We start from the raw sequence: 24,281 nt of genomic DNA on the forward strand, positions 1-24,281 counted from the left end.
ATGAATAAAGGCAATTGACAGATTTTCATGGTTCTCAGTAATTATGAATGGAACCAAGAGTGTAAAAATTACAATCTGTTGTGGTTACCAAAAATGCCCTTGAAATATCTGGTCTGATATATACTCTTGAAGTATTCAATATAGAGTCATAATCAAATTATTGTTACTAATGACGATTAAATAGAGAACCAGGACACTGAACACACCACAAACTTGCTGAATATGATTGAATATCATCCTTTTAGGAGGATATAACCTTTTAAAATGTCTGTTTACAGGTCTCAAACCACGTATTTATTCACTAGATGCAAACGTTCAGTAATACTTCCTCTACAAAATTACCTTTTACAATGACACCAGGTTTCTTTCAGAAAAGACTGCGTAGGAAAGTTTTCTTTTTCCATTGATGAGTTCAAGTATGTTAAGACTGTTTAAATCATTGATCAGCCCTAAACAATACTAACATTTCATAAATTGCTCTTGCATTGTAATAAGAAGGAGGGAGGTAGAAGAAAAATGCCAAAGGATTGTAGGTCAGCTTATTTCACAAACGAAATTTCCAAGGAAACTCCTGAGATTTTTAACTAAGCCAGGCAATGGGAGGTGATATGGACAGTAGAATAAGACAGGTTGAGTTCCAGTGGTATTACTTATTCTTTGTATCATGTTAGGTTATCCACACACACTTTCAAAATTTAACTTTCCCGGTCTGTAAAATTGGGGAAATAATAATAGCTGTCCCATATGGCACACTATCAATCCCAATATGCTTTGTTAGTCCATTCATTTTTCCAGTACTTAATCAAAGAAGCTTTAATGGCCTATATATTTATATTATTGATATATTCACGCACTTGCTCCAACTTTGCTGTTCTTTCCAATATCACTTTTTTTTTAATCACACTCCTTAATATCTCTTCTTCGTTAGGTCTTGATCACATGCTTAAATCATTTTTAATGTTTGCTAAACTCTGTATGAGAGATTGAAGAATTAGGAGAGAGGAACATCAATGTGAAAGGGTAAAATATATAGAGAATATATAAGGTGCCAGCATATGACAAAACCCTGAAGATGTACAATGGTTACAAGCCATGGAAGAAGATATGACAACTGAATTGTCAACCTTGCCGCCTCCTCCGTAGTCTCCTAAATCTTATCTTCCTTTTGTCTAATTTATGAAAAATGTTTTCTACAGTTGTCTCCCAAAAGCAGAGTTGTCCCCATGCGATAATATACATTGACCACTCAGATTCATTTAAAAAGTACATCTTGCTTTTATCCCCAATATAACCACATTTCAGAAGTTAGATCATAGCCAGATTACACAGTGTGTGTGTGTGCGCGCTTGAAAAAAGTGTAGATCACTTGATTTCTGGAAGTTGTTTCTCAATACCTCAGTGCACCTGACCACAACATCTTGTAATCTGGGAAGGAGGTAAGGGAGGTGATGTCGGTGTACAAACTTAATATTGGGGATGTATTTTCTACCTAGAAATGGTCCTACATTCTACCAGAATGGGTTAAAAAAAAAATAGTGCGCGCGCGCACACACACACAGAATTAAATGCACTACATTTGCTCTGTTGCCTGCTAAAGGCATAAATATACTGGAGTGGAGATAAAGAAGGGGATGGATGGGAAAGAGTTCAGGACTCAGTGTAAACCTGAAGGGAAATGAGGCAGTGCAAGAGGAGAGAGGATCAAGGGAAAATAAATTATGTAGGCAACAGAACCATGCATCAAAAGTCTTTTCGATCTCTAAACTGGCAAATGTTCTCCAGGGGACCATCAGTCAAATGATGTCAAATTGGTAGCTGGTTCTCTTGTAATGCCTGTATTGTGTAGGACCTTCCTTGTAGGAACACAAGTTCCACTCTCGGACACAGTCGCAGTGCTGCCATTATCTTACAGAACTGATTGCTGCAAATGGTTTCTGGGAGGTGTGACCTGCTTAAAGGAAAGAAGCCAGGTTTCTTTTCTTGTTACTGAGGAAGGAAGACACTTGTCAGGATGTGAATTGTGTGGGTGAGAAGGAAAAGCAGAGAAAGAATCTGGTAATTCCTTCCCTTAGAGTAGGAAGAGAAAGATAACATCGGAACCTTGGAGAGGAGAAATACAGTGCATTTATTTCCAGCATCCCCGCAGTCACTTCACATCTCTTCAGACTCTCCTTATTCTCTAGTCTTGACCTGCCCATGCACTTGAACTCCACGTAAGCACGAGGATGGGCTGGGGGAAAAGGCCAGGTCAGCGCGGTGGGATATTGCTGCCCCTAAAATGAAAACTCAGCAGCGGGCCAGCAGTGGGTGTGCGCGCGTCGATGCCAGAGGATGCGTGCGTGGAAGCCGGCCGACGCAGTGGGCCGGGCGCCGCCCTCCAAGCCGCCCCGCCCAGCCCACTCCACTCCCCCTTGTATAAAGGCCGCGCTGGGGCCCGCCCTCCTCACAGCCCGGGAGCGCGGCCTGCCAGGGAGGTGGCTCTCTCGCACCCCACACAGTCACACTCCGCGCACTCACACACTTGGAAGCGCCTCCCCACGTCCCTCCCCTGCCCTCCTCTTGCTCTGCTCTTCTCTCCCTCACCACAAATAGTCGCCGACCTACTGCCAATCCGCCTGTCTCTCTCTCTCTCTCTTCTCTCTCTCTCTCTCTCTTTCTCTCTCTCTCTCTCTCTCCCCCTCTCTCTCTCTCTCTCTCTCTCTCAACATGACTGACTGGGAAGCGGTGGCTCGGGCAGAGCAGCTCTGCTGGCGCAGGCAGGAGGAGCAGGAGGATTATTAAATAACGCAGCTCGACTCTGTGCAACTGGGAGTGGAGAGAAGGAGCCCAACAGCCGAGAAGGGGAGGGAGGGCAGAGGAGGGGGACCAGGAAGGACACCCCTGTGCCCCGAAGACATAAATCCCTGAGTGCCCGGGAGGAGCCTTAACAAGCGCACGGAGCCCTCAAGGTAGTAACGCCCCTGGTGCCTCAGCGCTCAGCGGGTCGCGCGTCGCGTCGCCGCTGTGTGGGGCTGGCCGCAGGCGGACGCGGGGATGACCGCTCGGCAGGTGACCGCGCCGTGTAGGGGCCGTCCGGGAGCAGCGCGCGCCCAGGCCCGGAGCGCCGGCCGCGGGCCCGGCGTGCTCGGCGCAGAGACCTGGCCTTGCGGGCGGGGTGGGAAGGAGGCGGGCGGGCTCGCTCCCCACCGGCCCGCGGCTCCCAGTGCACTGCGTGGCCATTTCCTCCGCGCTCCTGCGTGGTTTGCTGCCTGCGGCCGCGGCGGCCGCTCCAGGACGATGCGGAGCGCTGGCCAAGGAGGCAAGAGTTGGCGCAGGCTTCGGGTCGCTCCCCTTCCTCGCCACTCGCGTCCCGCAGGTAGAGGCGACCGGTCAGCGCTGGCGCCCTGGGCTGCGGGTGCTGAGGTGGGGACGGCGGCGAAGAGGGGGAAGGGGAGGAGGGGGCGGGGAGCCCGGGGCTCCCGGAGGAGCCGCAGTGCCGGGCCGGGACCGCCTCTTGCCTCCGCCTGCTTGTCCTCTGGCGCCAGTTTCCTGGATTGGAAGCAAGACCCTGCCCAGAGGCAGCAGTAACAGCAGCGACTTAGATTGAACCAATTGCTTTGTGGTGGCGTGTCAAGGGCCCCAGGCTGTGTGTGTGTGTGTGTGTGCGCGCGCTGCGGACAAACCAATGGGTTGGTTCACCTGAGCAGAAAGCCGTAAGCTGAAACCGCATGTGCCCCCCGGCCCCTTCGACTTTTGGCTTGTGTCCCAGGGACTCGTACACACGGTGCCAGCAAGGGGTAAGGGTGACGGAGGGATTTGTGAATGGTGCTTCTGCGTGCGTGGAGGCTGAGCCTTGCTGATGTAAAGGAGGAGGTATCCAGGGTGAGAAGAAAGGCTATTTGTGGCAAAGAGTTGTGAAATTTCTTGGGGTTTCCTTTAGTGTATCCTGAACTGCTTGCTTTCTCTCTCTCTCCTTTCTCTGCCTCAGAATTAGAAGCAATTATGCCTTCCCTTCCTCTCGTGGGACCTGGAATATGAAATGAAGTAAAAAAAAAAAAAAAAATCACTCAGATTTTTACAGGTAGAAAAAAAAATACTTCTTAGAAGTTACAGATTATTTGCCCTTTAATGTTTTTATGTCCTCTTCTCCACCCCTCTTACCTTTTCAGGCAGTCAGTAGGACTTACAAGTCAGAAAATACCTACTTGGTTTCAACAGTTTTCATTTCTGAAATCTTTACAGTTGAATACCTTCCTATTGAAATGTAACACACATCCTCCCTTCTCTGCCCCTCAAGGACTATTAAAAATAATGTGTACACGTTTAACATAAAGCTGGTTTTATTAAAAGCCTTAGGGAGAACGGAGAAGAGGACACTTAGGTGGAGGTCAGTTATCACTGGTTCCTTCAAAACTGGTTATTAAGGGAAGACCTAAAATACTGTTAAGCTAGGCTATAACATAATTTGTTTTGGTTTCTCTTTCTATTTGCTTTATAACATTATAACAGGTACATGTTCCAGATACGTAACTTGAAACTTAGAGATGACTTGGGACAGTGCCTGTCACGATGCTTATAAAATGAATGTTTTCTCTTAAAAGTAGCCACCTGTACTTTCATAGAACTGTGAGTGGGTTTAGTAATAGGACAGTGTCCTTAATATTGCAAACTGAGATGTCTCTAAAAGCCTATCAACACAATGTTTTCCAAATATTGAAGTTCCATGTTGTAACCACCCTTTCAATAGTTTCACAGAGAAAAAAGAGAAGTTCGTCAACCTATTGTCAGAGTGATTTGTCTTCATTTAAATTAACTCATTATTTTGATCAAAACAAACCAACTGTTGTTTGTATTGTTTTATTGATTTCCTTAACACTTCTGTTCTTTGAAAAAAAAAAGTAGAGTTAAGGATTTGATATTTTGATTTTGTTAGATTTATATTACTTTGAAATACATTTTCAACACGGAAGCATGTGCAACTTTAAATATTAGGTTAGAACTCAGATGGAGAACCCCACTCTGAGGGTTGTTATCTCGACTATCCCAAACTATGGGAACGTAGATATAATAGGAAATTTAAAAATGTAATTGATGAACTGTATTACTGCAATCATTAAAAGTTCTATTTATGAGTATTTTGTTTTTTGACAGTCAAGAGAATCAACAACTGCTTATGATTTTAAAGATACGTTATTTATACCACAGAATGTTAATTTAGATAAAACAAAATAGAAAATGAAAAATTTGTTATATTTTTACGATAATAGTTATTCAAACCTTTATTGCATTTTATTACTCATCATAATGCTCATAATAAAGGGCCTAACGTGTGCAAGGCACTAGTGTCTAGGCACTGGGAAGGAATGAGAGATTTCTTGTTCCCTGTCCTTCAGGAACTTACTTGCCATGTGGGAGGAATCTGATGCTCATGCTTGAGTGTAGAGTTAACAACCCATAACAATAAGAGATTACATGTCTAATGAGTATTGCAGGAGTTCAGAGCATGACAATAACATTTCATACTGGATTTTGTTTGAGAATGCTTCGGGGGTAGGTAAGACTTGCTTGGTCTTGATCTTAAAGGATAAGTAGGATTAGTACATTGTGGATAAGAAAAATATAAGGTACAAGATGCAAGTCTCCTGGAATAATAGAAAAGAACACATAAGGGAAGATAAGTTTGTTTTGACATAAATTAAGATGTTGCTGGATATTTTGCAGAGTGCAGGTTGAGTCTGTTTTGGATGTACATCCTTCTACATATTCTATTCTTTTTTTTTTTTTTTTCTCAGATGGATTTTCGCTCTGTCACCTAGGCTGGAGTTCAGTGGTGCTATCTCGGCTCACTGCAACCTCAGCCTCTTGGGTTCAAGCGATTCTCCTGCCTCAGCCTCCCAAGTAGTTGGGACTACAGGCGCATGCCACCCTGCCCAGCTAAATTTTGAATTTTCAGTATAGATGGGGTTTCGCCATGTTGGCTAGGCTGGTCTCGAACTCCTGACTTCATGATCCACCTGCCTCGGCCTCCCAAAGTGCTGGGATTACAGTTGTGAGCCACTATGCCCTGCCCACATTCTGTTCTTGAAATTCATTGTTAATATTTACACATTTAAGAAGACAAATCTTTAACTTTATATTTTGTTTGTTTTTTGAGATGGAGTTTCGCTCTTGTTGCCCAGGCTGGAGTGCAATGGTGCAATCTCGGCTCACTGCAACCTCCGCCTCCCAGGTTCAAGAGATTCTCCTCCCTCAGCTCCCTGAGTAGCTGGGATTACAGGTGTGTGCCACCACACCTGGATAATTTTTGTATTTACTTTAGTAGAGATGGGGTTTCACCATGTTGGCCAGGCTGGTCTCCAACTCCTGACCTCAGGTGATCCACCCTCCTCGGCCTCCCAAAGTGCTGGGATAACAGGCATGAGCTACCGTGCCTGGCTTATATTGTCTTTTAATAGACAATATGTACTTGTATTACTACAATAGTACAATAGAATTCTTGTAGAGAATATGTACTTTAAATATTTAAATACATCCACCTCACTAATGTGTTGAGTAAAAGTGGCGTATGTGTAACCTCTTTATGGTGAGGTGTTTTCGGTATTTCCTTAAGCAAATCTTTTTAGGTTTGTTGTAAAGAAGTGTGATAATGTGTAAAAGAATAACAGTAGCATCTTTTGAATAGTTAACATTTTATTCTTTGTATAAAATGTGTAGTCTATTAAATAATATATTTTATATAATATTTTATTTTAAACTTCTTAGATTTATCAAATCTATTAGATTAGATTTTATTTAACATTATTGTATGCAGCCACATAATAGTTAATCTATCCCTATATTATTTGCCATAAATATATAGCTATGATACAGTGCTTGTGGTGAACGTTTTGGAATTTTAGCAACAATTTTATGGCTAATTTAACTATCTTCTGATAAATAAATTGTATTAACGATAACACCATGACCTTTCTCTATTCTAAACATAGTTGTTTTTTTCTTTGTGTATATAGGTTGATTTTAGACAAACTGTTTAAAATGCATTTCTTCATTTCACAAATAAAAGGGAAACATCTGAATTGACTTTGAGTCTGTCTTTCAATATGACACCCCAGAAGTATGTTGTGGTGACAGTAAGGAAATTGTGCAAATATTAGACATGACTTTCAATAAATAACCAAATGGAATTACTTTCAGATTAGTTGAATTAAAATATTTTCATATATGTATTTTGTTGACAGTTAATAGATAAAGAGTTATTACAAAACTGAAAGCCTGTTTAATCAATTTTATATTCATGCAAGAATGAAATGATTCCCCATGTAGTTAGGGTACAAACTAGCCTATCTGTTAATTGGTACCTTTTGAGTTTGGTTTTGGACTATATGTCACAGGTATATCATTTCAATAATGTAATTTCATCCACTGTATGACTGACAGCTTCTGCTTGATTTCCCTATTGGACAGTGACAAAATCTGTTTGCTTTATAGTGAGTACATACGCTTCTATCAGCAATATTATCTTCTCTGTGCAAGAGTGTCAGTTAACAATAAAATATGAAGTGTGGGGTGGGAGAAGCAGTGAAAAAAGATGGGGAGATTGAGAAGAAAACACTATAACAAAAGAAACATGTTTTACTATGAAGCTTAAACTGAATATTAAAATGTGAAGCTGGCTATTCTAAACTGCAATACATTATCAAGATACTGTTATCAGTCTACTTTAAACAACCATATTGTATTTTAAGTTGTTTCCATGCAGGCTACATTTTTTTAAAAGGTGTTTTTTGGAAATGTTTACTGAGGTGTTTGATATATTACAAATTGTTAAAAGATTTCTGCTTAGATCATTAATGAAGTTATTTGCCAAATTCCTGGCCCTATACCTAGAATAACTTAAAGCACAGCTTTTGGTTTTGCATCATTTACACTGCATTAACTCTTCTAAAATATTAATTAAACTTAAACTTGATTAAAATTTTTGAATTTTTAAACTGTGCTTTGATACTAAATACAGTCCAAAGGACTTTTATAAAGCAACACTTTATTATCTAGTGACAATTCTTAACCTAGAGTAGTGGTTTTCAAAATGTGATCCCCTAAGCAGCAATAGCAGCAACTATAAATTTGTTAAAATGCTGTATCTGTAGCCCCACCACAAACTGATTGATTCAGAAGTTCTGGGGTGGGGTTCTCTATGTGATTCTTATGCACTCTAGAATTTGAAAGCCACTCACCTACAATATTTTAGAGTAAAAACTGAAGGCTGTGTCTTTCTTCTGTTTTATAAATAAGTACTTCCGTCAGCTGGTAGTAAACTAAGGTTCAGATATTCAGTTTTGTAAAATATTACATTGTCCATCAAAAGATTTGCACCTTAACTATGTTTTCTGACCAAATTTTTAATGAGTTCCCATTGCTTGTGCAAGAATTTGCTGTTGATGGGGGAGGGAATACATGAAAATTTAACTGGATAGTAATGACCTTAGGCTAGACCTTACTGGTGGTTAGTTATAATGCAAATGGTATGCACAACACAAATTTACCAATTTCTGTTTAGTTTTGTTGACTCTCATGATATTTTTGGTTTTGGCATATAGTAAGCACCTTTCTCAGGATAAGATTACAGCTATTTTAGCTGTACAATAATAATGTCACACATGTGAAATATTCTAAGTCTTACTGCTGAAATAAATTTTAGACCATAGCTCTACATTTTTCAAGGTTAAGGATAATGTGTTCACATCCTGTATCTCCTTTATACCACTATTTCTCTCCCTTTCCACCGAACCCTTGCTTCTCTATTTCAATCATCACTTCCCTAAGGATACCTTTCTTGGCCTTGTTTTCTACATCAGTTGCCCTGTTATATATAGTTTTGCATTATGTTCCTCTTCCTTGTGGTACTTTTGGCAGTTTAAATTTTACTTGTTTTGTGTGATTGGTTCAGTATTGCTTCATCAGTGTTAGCAATGTCTAGCACATAGTAGATGCCCAATAAATAGTGGTTAAAAGAATATATGAATAAATAAATAAGCTTCTGTTCTAAGGATGCTTAGAAAATAAGCCCTCATTCTAAGGATGTTTTATTTTTTCCAAAGAAATAAACCTTAAGAAATATTAAAAATAAGGGGAATCTTAGAATTTTTGCAAACATAGGTATTTCCTATTTTGCAAATTATGAAATATTATTAACAACAATAGCAATGACTGTAATGTGCTGGACACTTCTTACATGATGTATACTTTATAATGTTATGTCATGTCATTTTAACATTGTAAAGTTAGTTTGATGCATATGTTAGAGATGAGGGAACCGAGTCTCTGTTCTATGATCTGCTAAACTGTATAAACCAAACTTTGATTTTTAAAATTATAATGATGCAAAAAATATGAAACTCATGAACAGAGAAAGTCTGAAGGAGTATATCTCTTCTTTATTCCTTTTCTTTTCTTTTTTTCTTTTTTTTTTTTTTTTGAGACGGATTCTTGCTCTGTCGCCCAGGCTAGAGTGCAGTGGCGCGATCTCAGCTCACTGCAAGCTCCACCTCCCGGGTTCACGCCATTCTCCTGCCTCAGCCTCCTGAGTAGCTGGGACTACAGGCGCCTGCCACCGCGCCCGGCTAATGTTTTTTGTATTTTTAGTAGAGACGGGGTTTCACCGTGGTCTCGATTTCCTGACCTTGTGATCCGTCCGCCTCGGCCTCCCAAAGTGCTGGGATTACAGTCTTCTTTATTCCTAATTTAACCAAGGGCCCAGCAGCAATATCTGTGTATTACCTATCTTTTGCCACCATCTTGAATGATTCTGCCATTGCTTCTTGGGTCACTGGAACAGTGACCGAAGGAGGACTTGGAGATGGAGGACCTGCAAGGCTGGTAGTCCCATATTCTTATTGCTATTTTCAGTAGGGATATTGTGCACTCTCAGTGCCATTCAACCACAATTCTCTTACTCTATTTAGTCAGAATCACTCAACTCTTTAATGAAAATTTAAAATGTAACCAAGTATAATTTTGTGAATGTGTGCCTTCATGCAGAGAAAGTTCAGACAGTAGATACTCCACTTCATATTTGAAGTTATGCAGCGTATCTTCTGGAAAGATTCATGCAGAGCTTTGAGCATGTTGCTTAAGAAAAGTTGAGCTTATGCGCAAGTTATGAATCTAGCTTTCCTCCCATGAAAAGGAAATATGTTCACTGCTACTATCAGATTTAATTTAGTTTCTTTTAACTTTTATTCTTCGGTTCATCTGTTTAACTGTGGATTTAATCAGTGTTCACATGTTCATAGCAAAGGTTATATTTCGGCTGATTTCATAGAATTAAATGGACAGAAAGTTAAATTTGGTTATTTTGAAGCTCTCTTCAAGACTATACAAAGTTATATATATTTTATAATGTGTTTAAATCAGTCAAAACCATGACTAAAACTAGATGAATAATATCAAGGAGTAAAAAAATGTTTTTTTAACTAATTTTTCACTTATGGCTTATTTTGTGGCTTTTGTCAAAATGTATTTCTGTTACTGGAAGAATTAACTCTAACTTGAGCCTTAGCCATGCTCCTGATTCAGAAGCATTCGTTCTATATAATGAAAAAATTAACTGATTTCTAGCCTAACATTTTGTGACTTAACATTAAGCAGCCTTTGATATTCAACTCTAACATTACTGCCTATTTCTAGTAATTAGGCTTACTTATATAACTGAAACTGATTTCTTGCTTAATATTTTCCCCTGTATCTTGATAAATTACCCAATCTCACTGTTCCTCCTAGCATTTGAGCAAGGCCCCCCACTTTTTTTTAAAAAAAAGACTGGGATCCTGCCTCTGAAACAACCTCATTTTTTGAAAAAAGACTGGGATCCTGCCTCTGAAACAACCTCATTTCCTGAGCCATTTTATCTGCCAGCAGATACCAGAAAACACAACACATTCCTGGATCTCCAAACATTGCTAGTTCTTAGAAGTATGCTTCATTTCGATACTCACTCTTAGATTTCCATGATGCCATTTACTTATGGCATATTGCCTTGCTCCTGCATACTTAGACTGGTTAGATTTTTTATAAGTATTTACAGCTGTGCCTCTGGAGTGATTTTTTTTTTTTTTTTTTTTTTTTTTTTTTTTTTGAGACGGAGTCTCTCTCTGTCGCCCAGGCTGGAGTGCAGTGGCGTGATCTCGACTCACTGCAAGCTCCGCCTCCCAGGTTCACGCCATTCTCCTGCCTCAGCTTCCCGAGTAGCTGGGACTACAGGCGCCCACCACCGCGCCCGGCTAATTTTTTTTTTTTTTTTTGTATTTTTAGTAGAGACGGGGTTTCACTGTGTTAGCCAGGATGGTCTCAATATCCTGACCTCATGATCCGCCCGCTTCGGCCTCCCAAAGTGGTGGGATTACAGGCATGAGCCACCGCGCCTGGCCTAGCTGCGCCTCTGGAGTGCTTTCTAAACTACAATGCAGGTGTAGTACCAGGTTAGGACCATCACCAGACTGCCTCATTTTGCGGAATGTAACCTTTCCTTACCTGGCTGTGCCCCACTAGAAAGATAGTCATGTATCATCATTGACAACAAATATTTTGTAAATGTTTATTACATAGGTGAAGTCCGTCAGTTTCAAAAATCATGCACCTCTTATTGGTATAATCTTAAAGTGTAAGTTACCAATAACTTATGGTGTTTACTAAACAGCTTAATCCACAATAAATGAAGTACTTGTAATTCCATATCTTATTTGGTGTCCAAATGTGATATATGTGTACAAATATATGCACAGTGTACGTATGAATTCTTTAGAGTTTGCCTGTTTCTCTTTTTCTAGTCACTTAAGTTCATGATGATATGACTCTTCTGCATTCTCCTTCATAACTTTATTTGTATCTTATGTATTTAGAATGTAGAACAATTGATGAAATTTATTCCACACAATAAGGTTTCTTCTTTAATTTATCCAGTTCATTAGTGAAATTTAGTACTGTTACTGTATTCAAGGAGTGTTTGTTAGCTGGGTGTGGTGGAGCACTCTTGTAGGTCCTAGCTACTTGGGAGACTGAGGTGGGAGGATTGCTTGAGCCTAGGAGTTCGAGGCTGCAGTGAGCTATGATCACACCATGCATTCCAGCTTGGGCAACAGCAAGACCCTGTCTCTAAAAAAGAAAAAGGTAAAAAAAGAAGTATTTGCTCAGCTAAGTGTACTATTCTAATTCAGCCTTCATGGGGGTATCAGTGATGTACCATTCTTATTAAACAAATTCAGACTAAGTTGTATTTATGTACCTATTCACTGAAATTAGCTTTTCTTGGAAATTGTTAAATCTTATAATTCTGTTAATGAATGTTTATTGTGTGTGTGTGTTTTGCAATAGCAGCAAATAATGTATCACAAACCTACATCATGTTTACAAATAAAAGCAAACCAAACATGAATTAGAGGCATGACAAAAATAAATGGTTAACTTTCTAGGCAAGTATCCCTTTAGAGAACTGTTTTTATGCTTGTTTAGTTTTGTTTATTTTATATATATAGAATGGACCAAAACATTAAGTCTGAATATATAAAATATGTTGTGAGTGCTTCTTTATAATAGGCAATATTCTTCAAGACATTTAGGAAAAGCTTGAGGCGAGAAAACCATGCATATATCCCAGAAACATCAGGTGAGAAGTTAGGAAAAGGAGGAAAATACTAGCTCTAAACAAGACCCAAATTCATTGTTATAAGTATAAATTAAGAATAACTTATTTCAGACAAAATTTCAGTGTATTTTAGAGATAACAAAACCCCACTGAGTTTGTACAATAACATTCTTAAATTTTCAAAGGAATGTTACCTAGTGCACAGATAGCTCAAGAATAATTATTGGCTTTTTCAGCTATTAATATTTTATTCATATATAATTGACCAAGGAATATTAAAAGTATTCATTCATAAATGAGCTCCATAAAAGTCAGAATGTGATGCCCATAATGTAAATCTTAAAAATTAAAGTACAGATTACTAAACTGGGCCATTAAATGAAGCATTACAAATTTGTACACAGGTATATAAACTTTTAGAAATATTATGACTAAAATTGGCTTTGAGGGGTATTCCTTTACAGGGTACTTCAAAGTGTAAATATAGGGGAATTGGGGAGATAGCTTCATTATCAACAACAATTCAGTTTCTGATAGGAGGAAGGGTACTGAAATGGGAAGTTTTACATTGATTTGAGGGACAATATATTATGAATTCTAGCCTGGCTTGAAACACAAAGGGGATAGAGACCCCAGAGTGCTAACTATCCAGTGAGGAGAAGGAAGGTATTGCCTCTCAGGATATTTCTGAGTAGAGTCAGGTTCATTGGATGGTGATATAGAAAGCACGCAGCCTCAGAGGCCAGATTCAGGAAATAAATGGATGAGATATTTTAAAAGCTAAGGAATTATAATTTGAATATAAAACAGATTAGTAAATTTGAAGTTCTGGGGATTGTCTAATCTCAATTCCAATCTGCTAGACATCAATCTGCAGTCACCTTTGATGCAGAGGAGCTATCCAGGGTACTAGATCTTGCTGACCTCTCTTGCAAAAATGCAAAATATGCTGTTTTTGTTTATGTTAATCGTAGAGTCTGCTGTTGCAGATGCTACATTATTTAACTGCAATTACTAACCTTCCATCATTTGGCTTATTCTAGTGGGCCCTTCAAAGTTCCTTTCAAAAGTAAATTCATGGAAGCCCATCTCAATTCCACATAAGAAGCATATTCTGAGTTCCAGTAATATCCTGTGTATATTAGTATCAAATCTCCATTTCAAATATCATAATTCACTGCTTGTTTGTGCTTCATGCTCAGTAGATGGTGAGCTCTATGAGGGCAGGATGTTTTTTTTCTAAAATTTTTTTCTCTTTCCCCACCAGCTGGTCTAAACTAGAGACGTGAAGATACTCAATATGCAAGTGAGAAATGGATGAATAAATGCACTACTGCTTAAGAGTGATGTGGATTTCTTTTTTAAAATTTTTTTTGGAGACAAAGTCTTGCTCTGTCACGTAGGCCAGAGTACAGTGGCACAGTCATATCTCAATACAGCCTCAAACTCCTGGGCTCAAGTGATCCTCTCACTTATACCTCCTGAGTAGCTGGGACTACAGGTGCGCCCCACTATGCCCAATTGAGAGTGACATGAATTTTGTCTGCATTATGTGAATTACTTCCAGTGCTAACCACTGTTCTGAATCCTACCCTAGGCTTACTTTGAACACTGCCCTCCCTGGCTGTTTCATAGACTGAAAATTTGGAGCTGAAGAGCTGACACTGGCTAAAAGTCTTAAAGTAAATGAAAGGACTGGAGGAACAGTGGCACCTAAACTACATGCATTAGGGGTTAGTGAGGTCTGGGGAAGCAAGAAGCAGTGGCATAGACTAATTTGGAGAATGGAGGTCAAAGGACAGTCGGTTTTGTCACTTCCTCAAATCAAAATCCTGAACACCTACTCCATGTTCACTTTTTAAGGCCTTTGGAATATGGTATTTTCTTCTACTTTATACAGCCCAGATTCACGTTTTGAAATGTTGACAAATCTGAGATCATGTGAGGCTGCCAGAATTCTTTCATTCAGTAAACAAATGTTACTAGGCCCTATGCATGTATCAGTTAATGAAACCCAGTATGTTTCCTGTCCCCATATAATTGCTGGTCCTTGTTGAGAACAGAAGTTGGGAGACTTTTTGTTTTGTTTGTCTGTTTCTTCTAGTAGCCACATTAGTGACATCCCAGCTTGCTACACAGAGTGAGTGTGCTTGTTTCCAGATCTCCACCCTGCCTTCTCACATCATTGCCCTAAGTTTCCAATGTGGCAAAAAGGGACTAAGTCATCATAGAAAAACTCTTATTTACATGAAAGATATCCTGTCACTAGTGTGGTATTGATCTGCTGGTCAGTTTTGCATGATGTTGGTAAACTATGTCTCTCTCTCTCTCTCTCTCTCTCTATATATATACACACACACACACATATATACACACACATATATATCTTCCCTTATAGGGATATTTTCCGAACAGTTTAGGTTCCATGGTTTCTATTTTGGTCAGAAATTCCCTGTATTCCAAGTGCATAAGCCATAGAAAATAGCTGTGTGACCTTCAGATGGAGTGTATTTTCACTTTATAGTTCTAACTTTCATGTTTTTGAAGTTTATATGCTATCTGTCCGTCAGGTCATATGTTACTCTTTCCTTTTTTTTTTTTTTTTTCACATATTGCCAACAACAATGTTCCAACTATGAAGTAGAAAAAGAAAAGCTGTATTTCTTGGTAATTTTTTTCCTTGAGAACACAGTTGTGTAACTCAGAGAAATAATGTAGATTCAGAATAACAGGTGTAAAAGTATGAAAATGAGACTGGGTGCAGTGGCTCATGCCTGTAATCCCAACACTTTGGGAGGCTGATGCGGGCCAGTCACCTGAGGTCAGGAGTTCGACACCAGCCTGGACAACATGATGAACCCTGTGTCTACTAAACAAACAAACAAACGAAAATTAGGCAGGTGTGGTGGTGGGTACCTGTAATCTTAGCTACTCGGGAGGCTGAGGCAGGAGAATTGCTTGAACCTGGAGGAGGAGGTTACAGTGAGCCAAGATCATGCCACTTGCACTCCAACCTGGGCGACAGAGTGAGACTCCATCTCAAAAGTAAATAAGTAAATACAAGTATGAAAATGAAAACCGAATAAAGCAAAAGTTCTCAGTAATCATCCTGAATAAATTATTTAAAAACCTAAAATTTCTTTGCTAAATATTTGCAATTATGTCAAATAATATGGTCATCATTAATTGTATCGATTAAAGGCCACTAGTGCTATTTTCTAATTATTACTAGAGCTGAAATATGCATAATAAAAGCTATGTTTAATCTATCTAAAGAAAAGTTGCCTTAAAACCCTTTCAAGAATTAGTATGTGTGCGCAAAATTTAGGTGTTTTGTAGTGGACCTTAAGAGAAAGGGATGAATTTTAGTAATCATATGAATCATTTGTGTTGTATAAATATAGCCCTAGGAATCCTCAGTACTCAGTCAAGTTTAGGACTCCTTAGGGACCAAAAGTGATGATTGCCTTTCATTTTAGAGTGTGGTTATAGAAAAATGGGGTCCTGCTGAGATTGCATTCTTTTTTGACAAAAGAAAGTAGTGCAGTTCACACTCACATCAAAAACAAATTTTATTGAATTAAAAATTTTTGACTGGAGTACTTTTTGACATCAAGACAAACTTGTATCAATCTTTGTTATATGTGTGTATGAACACATGTACACAGGTATGTAGTAATTAATTTCTTATGAAAACTGTCTTTTATAACTTACTTCTAATCAGATATTTTTGGTCTACTTTTTTAGAATGAAGGGTTTAGTGTTCTCCAGAGAAACAGAACCAACAAGATTATCTACCTATCTACCTACCTATCTATCTATCTACCTACCTATCTATCTATCTATCTATTGAAAGACTTATTTTAAGAAAATGGCTTACATGACTGAAATCTGTAAAGCTGACTGGAAGGTTGGAAACTCAGGCAGGATTTTTATATTACAGTTTTGAGACAGAATTCTTTCTTTTCCAGCTAACATTAGTTTTTGTTCTTGATGCCTTCAACTCATTAGATGAGGCCCACCCCACATTATCAAGGGTAATCTGCTTTACTTAAAGTCAAATGATTGTCCATGTTAATCACATCTACAAGATACCTTTACATTAACATCTGGAGCAATGTTTTATCAAACAATTGGGCATTATAACCCAGCCAAGTTGATACATAAAATTAACCAAAACAAGGGATGAAAGATAATATGTTAAGCTCTTTCTGTTTTACATAATATGTTAGTGTATACATACTTTTTGTTTGGTCAGAGATATTTTGGCATTGGTTAGTTGTTGGTATATAAAGACACAGGTCATCATGTGTTCTTTATCATTTATTTAACATGCAATATGTGCAAAAGACAATGCTATGCAATTGAATAATTTTTTTTAATGAATGAAGAGACTGTATCTTTTAAGTGTGTTAACAACTCTAGTGGAAGAGCCACAGAAGTGTTAGATGACTGACTGATAAATAAATTTGTAGAATGGAAATGCACATTTCCAACTTTGCCAATGAAATGTCATTTTACCTATGAGCAATCCCCTCCCCCCCCAGATAAAACCCTTATGTCAAGGATAATATGCCAAATTATTACACTTGTTAGTTTAAGGATACGTTGTATGTAAAATAGGATCCTGAAAGGTATGCTTGCCCACTGCAGGTCAACTTAATTTGGACAATGTTGACTATGCATACATTTATTTTAGCACATTAATGGGTTTGTACCTGTATTCAGCCTGTGCAAAGGTGATTCAGTATCTGTTCAGAGAGGCGTGACAAGTGGACTATCATGTTTTATTGATAGTCTTGCTCTTCATATAGCATAGAGTAATAAACATTTGCTTTACTGGCTCTAAATAGGTATTTTTAATGCTTTCCTATCCCAAAACTACATTGTGTTTCTATGTTTTTGTTCAAAGAATATGGATTTGACTGCCTGGCTTTGGAGGCCCTTTGTGAGCTCACCACAGTTTGTTAATCCAAACACAGATCTTCTACTTTGTTAAGGTCATGTAACTTAGAGCACCCTCACACACAAAGCATATGCATTTAATCCTTTCTGTTTATGCAAATCTCAGCTGTCATTACAGGCCTAAGTCCATGAAACCTTCCATGACGACTTTAACCCTCCTGGGGAGTTTCTTTTGCAGCACTCTGAGTTGTGAGCAATACCTAGTTGGCACCAGACAATTAAGTACAGTCTGTTCTGCTACAATGCATTTTTCTGTAGTGGGAATTAGCTCCAACATATGGGTAAATAGGGGAATTGTGTTAGTAAAATGTGGAAGTTCTTTCATGTGTGTTTTTCCCCCAGCATAATCATATTTAGCTTTGCCAAATAACTACAGCTGAATGCAACGTATACTAATACAGGCAAATGCACAGTACAACAGAGGGATATCGTTTTATTTATTTACCGCATTTTTTTTTTTTTTTGGTATGAGTAAGCCACAATTTTAGCTTTGAAACTGCTGCTTATGCCATTTTTCCTGATCCCTACAGCCTCTGGCTACCTTCACTTTTTTTTAAAGAGAAAATTTATGTATTCTCTTTATTATTTCTTTTCTTTATTAAGAATTTTACATGTCCTTTTAGGTATATAGGATTTTTATAAAAATTGTTACGGTTTTGGTTAGAACTTTGTGTTATAAATTGCATAGATTTTAAATGTTTCTGCTACAACTGTATTTTTGATTATCCCTGTTATATTTATTGTCCAGTTTTTCAGAATAAAATAACACATATATTGCAATAGCAGGAATTCAGCAAATTTACATGAAATCACTTAATTTTTATTTAATATACACTATGTGTCACTTCCTAGTGTTAATGTTGGATGTATGAAAAGTGAGGAAGGCTTAGTTTTTTGTACACTGGGCTTTCTAAGCAAATATCTGGTATGATGGTGGTTATAATACTTGGCTCATTTGAAGGGGAGGAAGACAGACAATAAGAAGTAATTCTGCTACTGCAAACATCAGTTCCAGCAAACATGTTTTTGTTCTTGATGCCTTCAACTGCATGTTCTTCCGTCTGCCTGGAATGGTCTCCCATTCCTGCCTTATTAAGCCAATTTCTTCTCAAGCTTCATCTCCCAAGTCAAGCATCATGTCTTCATGCTATTTTAAACTCTCACCACCATGTACTATATACCTTTCTTTCATAGTCTTTAAGGTAGCTGCAATTTTATAATCATTTGTGAGATTATTTAAATAATATATGTTTTCTTAGACTGTAAACTTCATGAGAACACAATTCATGTCTGGTTTTTTCCACCATTGTGTTTCTATTTCCTAGCAAGTGCACACATACACACACACACACACACACACACACACACACCAGGTGTTAATATACCATTCATTATAGGATATATCAAGTATTCAGTAAATTTTTGTTGAATGAATGGATTATTAAATAACTTTTCTTTTTTCTTTATTTTTTAACAACTAAATCTTGAATATACTTCCTAGAATCAATTATTTTACTTCTCCATTCCCACTTTTTTTTTTTTTCTCTGAGATAGAGTCTTGCTCTGTCACCCAAACTGGAGTGCAGTGGTGTGATCATAGCTCACTGTAGCCTCAAACTCCCTGGCTCAAGCAATCCTTCTACCTCAACCTCCCAAGTAACTGGGACCACAGGCATGTGCCACCACACCCAAGTCATGTTTTGTTGTTGTTACTTGTAGAGACGGGGTCTCCTTATGTTACTTAGGTTTGTCTTGAACTCCTGGGCTCAAGCAGTCCTCCCACCTCAGCCTCACGAAGTGTTCGAATTACAGGCACGAGCCACCAATCTTCATCCACATCTCCTTTGTTATCATTACATTTCCTGGTCTGTATTCCCATTACTTGTAAGACCACTTCAGCATCCAAACTGTAAGATATCTTTTTAAAAGAGAAAGATATAAGTCACTTATTACTTTTCAGGTTGTTCCATCTACTGCATTTTTCTCTCAAAACTTGGATTTGTTTCTTGAAATTTCATTTTATTATAAGTCACAGCTTTCCTGAACGTGCTCCCATACCTTGCCTTTTCAAATTATAACTAGGTAATGTTTATATTCTTGCTAGGGAAACTTTATTGTGGAAAGAAAAGTTTACTATTCATTGGATTAATTGTGGATGACATCTTTGCTGTTTCCTATTATATATAACATATAGGTGTCTAGATTATTTAAAGTAAAATATCATTAAGTCAAATACCTGTGGATGATCATCATATACCTCTTGTAACATTCATCCCACTGTGCATTATGAATAATTGCTTCACTGCCACTGCCTTGGATATAAATTACTTGAGGTGTTTATGAATGTGGACTCAAATTTACTCAGTGCACACAGTGAAAAGCTGAGTAAACTGTCGTTTAAGCAGTGAGGGAAAAACATGATAAAGTAGTGGAATATAGTTAGAACATATCTAGTCATCATTTCAGGCATAAATACCAACTGGATTCTAGATTACCTGGACAATTTAAAGTGTTTCAATAATACAGTATAATAATCAAATAGGACTTTTTGCTTTCTATACATCATAATTACATGCAGCCAATTTCAGATATTCAGACTGTAGTAGTTTTATTGCATTATGGGAACAATTTTATTTAAATTATTTTATTCTAATACATAGGTTCCCCTTTATGCATTCAAATGCCCCATTTATTCATTTACTTTTTGTATTATCCAGTATTTAAACTGTTATTATGTAATATTCTAAAAACCAACCAAAGAAATGAGCTCATCTAAATTAATTACTACTGAGTATTATTTCTACAAAGTGTTTACCACCATTATTATTGTCATTATAAGCAATCTATTTTCTGGCTACCTGTAGTTTATTTTTGATTATAAAAGCATGATGGCCCGTAAACTTCCAGGTGTCAAATATTATGATAAAAAGTCAAAGAATTTATTTCTCTTTGCTTTATAGATGACGTTTGAAATGCTAATTCTATTCTTATGTTACTTTCTACCTTTAAAATATTCTAATCTCATAGGCCCCAATTAGATTTTAAATAAAAATCTCAGAGAAATAGGGTACTCTTTCAATTTAACAAACAAAATACATCATTTTTTATGCATCAGGTAACTCCATGTAAGTGATTGTGGAATGCCACATAATCAAAATAACATATAAATAATTAAAGAGCCACATTATAAAATTAGGAAGTGTAAAAGAAACAATAACTGTCCTCCTGCCTGCTTTTTGTGTCATATGTTACTGCCTTTAAAATAAAATTTCATTGCTGTATCAGTGTGCTTTTCAGTTTCATGCTCTGCATCCATAGTTGGATTTACACTGTCCGTAGGCTTGGGCTGACTCACTGTATTTCACATTTCAATATCTATTGTGTCAATCGTGATTTTGTTTTTTAATTCACATCTGTGTTTATAGGAACTGGCTATAGATGTCTAAACTGTGAGGGAATATGATCTTTGTGCAGTCATTGTCTTAAGATAGGTTATGGAGTTTTCATTGTTGTTTTGACTGTATTAACGTTTTCTATCTGTGAAGTGTTTTGTAATCAAAACTCTACTTTTTCTTTTATCATGTCTTCATTCTTTGGAGTTTATAAAATCTGGAGCTAAAATTAAGCATCCTTGCCTAATATGTGCAATAAAAACAAAACAATTCTACAGATAATAAAAAATTTTTTAAAGGCCAGAATTTTCATATAATGCTGATCTGTGCACTCATAGGCATTATCTTAGGATACCTTTTTTCCCTGTGACATTGACAACTAAACAGCTGATAGATTTCTTGACATAATCTCTGAACCACTATTATATGGCTTAATAATTGGCATTTTCGGGAAACTAACTGTTATTATCTATGAATTAACACTCTTACCTTCCTAAGACTTAAAAAGAAAATAAACTTTAAATGGGAAAAATGTTTCAAAGTAAAATATTCAGCTCAAGTAGTGAAAAAGAACAAGTGAGATAAGTACTGTTCTTTTGATGTATGATTCTGTAACCTTCTCATTTTTAACATTCTTGTATTTCTAGTCTTTTGAGAAGTGAGCCCCAATTTATATAGCACAGATATAGAATTTTAATGTACATCTACTGTGCAAGAATAGGAGATCAGAGGAATATTTTAATATGTAAAGTCTCTTTAAATTTTTATGGAGTATAAAATAATATTTTACCCACATTATGCTTGTTCTCATGTTTAAATTTAACAAACGTAAAGGGCATGATCTTTAGATCATCTTCTTCCTCTTAAAATAATCTGTTCTATGGTGCATATTAATGTCTGAATTAGCCTAGAAAAATAGCTACCATCATTCTAATTACTGGCAGGTTTGGTCCAGCAGCTTGTACTTGGTTCAAAGAGCAGATCACACTAAAGATACACATTAAATAATAAAATAGGGCTGTGAACTTGGAAAATTTAGTTTAGTATTAATAATTTTATTAACTCTTAACTGTTATCAAAATTGGCTTAGTGTAATTTTATATTAGCTAATTTTGATACAATTGGATTATGTTCACAAAATGCCTTAATAGTTGATCATTATTTATACAGAGGATTATATATCTCTTAGAACAGCACTTTTGAAAATTTTCCCCTAGAAGATGATCAATTTTCCTTAACTTGAAGATGTGACATTGCTTTGACCAGGCTGTTATGTGTTTGAATTTTGTCAAATCAGCATCAATGCTGCTAATAGTTTCTGTAAACACATAAATTATTTTCCTTTTAAGACACTATGATATTCTTTTAAAAGTAATTAACATATAAGATTAAATATTCATTTTTATGATCTCAAGAATTTATAAAGTCAGACCACAATGTTTCTTCTAATTGTCTTCAGGCTATGACTTATATTTTGATTATTTAATTTATTTATTTCCTTAGTTGTTTAATTCATTTATTCAGTGATTTATTTCTTTGTTACTGTATTTATTTTTAATACTTTGTTTAATAATTTAACAGTCATTTAATGCTTTTCATGTGTAAGACACTCTGTATTTTTCTATGTGTAAGACACTTTAAATTTCTCAAATTTAATTATCTAATTTTATTCTCACAACAACCCTATGATATAGGTTTTTAATCCCCATTATTGTTTGTGAAAATAGAGACACAGAAAACTCATTAACTTGTCAATAATTACACAGTTTGTATGTGGTGAATTAGTTGTTATTTGGATTTGATTTATGTAACTGCTTATTAGGTCAAAAGTATTCCATTATCAATGAGACTTTACAAACTATGAATTATTTATGGTTTATTAAAATATGCATCTAGTAATTATAGATATAAAAGTAGTATTGGCAATGTTCAAGTACCTTACAGGCTACTCTAGATTAATCTGAAAAGATAATTTTAAGAAATGCACAAATGCTAGGTATGCATCAAAGTGAGTAGCATTTGAACAATTCAGGTGTACTAAAAGCAAGAGGCTTGTAATCCTGATAATCTTCATGACAAAATTATTTCAGGTTTGAAAATGATATGAATACATCCATAAATACAAAGATTTGAAAACATTTTCACATTTTTATTCTAAAACAGAAATGCCATTATATTGGCTATACTAATGTGCCCTCATTTTTTTAAAAAAGTGAGGTTGTGAACATATACTATGTAGGTTAGAATGTGATTGTGAGCAAGATAATTCATTTGAAAATTATAATTATAACTTAATTTTAATAATTTTATAAAAGGCTGGGTATGGTGGCTGACTCCTGTAATCCTAGCACTTTGGGAGGCCGAGATGGATAGATCACTTGAGGTCAGGAGTTTGAGACCAGCCTGGCCAACATGGCAAAACCCTGTCTCTACTAAAAATACAAACATTAGCTGGGCATGGTAATGTATGCCTGTCATCCCAGCTACTTGGGATGTTGAGGCATAAGAATTGCTTGATCCTGGGAGGCGAAGGTTGCAGTGAGTCAAGATTGAGCCAATGCACTCTAGCCTGGGCTACATGGCAATACTATGTCTCAAAATAATAATAATAATAATTGTATGTAATTATCATTTAATTTTTATAGTTATAGGCAAATTTTAGGAGTTAAAGAAATTAATGGTTTATAATTTTTCAACCAAATAAACACATGTGCATAAGAAAAATGATAGTGCTTGTAAGTTCTGATAGTTTGTGGATCCACTAGAGTATCCACGAATTTATTTAGAAAAATCCAGTATTAGTCTCTTGAAAATATTCAATCAGGAAAAAAATTGTACAGTTTTTTTGCATTGTTAGTAAACTTGGATTGACACATTATAAAACCAAAAAAATGCGCAAAGAAATGCATATTGTGTAGGGTATGGTAGTACAGGATTGATACAGATGTGATCCTGGTTGTAGAGTAAAGGGCTTCTTGGATAGAGAGAAGGATCAGAGAGATAGGAATTTACGTACCTCCCATAACAACCAGGAACAAAGCATTCCTCAGAAGTTTTAGAGTCTGTCATCTTTTTTCCCAAACTCTGTCTCATTTGAACCTCATTGGACAATTACTTTGATTTCAGTTTTGTAATGGATAAACCGGAGGATTGGAAATCAAATGTTTTACCTATGATGTCACTGTGTAATTAGTACTTCTAGCTTTAGCTAACTAATTTTTTTTTTCTCTATCTCATTCTGTGGAGCTATCAAGCTGAACCTGTAACACAAGCATGCCTATACATGTACTTTCCTCCTAGAAGGC

The 24,281-nt window shown here is 36.9% G+C and overlaps 1 protein-coding gene across 2 annotated transcripts in view; it reads left to right on the top strand.

The window, feature by feature from the left end:
- Positions 1-2,176: 2,176 nt before the first annotated feature.
- CCSER1 (coiled-coil serine rich protein 1) overlaps positions 2,177-24,281 on the top strand; it is a 1,436,819-nt gene continuing 1,414,714 nt past the window's right edge. The window contains exon 1 of one of the 2 annotated variants that reach the window (XM_073017490.1): positions 2,177-2,948. The gene's annotated coding sequence lies outside the window, so the exon portion shown is untranslated. The remainder of the gene's footprint in view (positions 2,949-24,281) is intronic. The other variant, XM_073017491.1, reaches the window with a different exon arrangement.

This window comes from Chlorocebus sabaeus, chromosome 7 (genome assembly GCF_047675955.1).
Source record: "Chlorocebus sabaeus isolate Y175 chromosome 7, mChlSab1.0.hap1, whole genome shotgun sequence".
Lineage (NCBI taxonomy): Eukaryota > Metazoa > Chordata > Mammalia > Primates > Cercopithecidae > Chlorocebus > Chlorocebus sabaeus.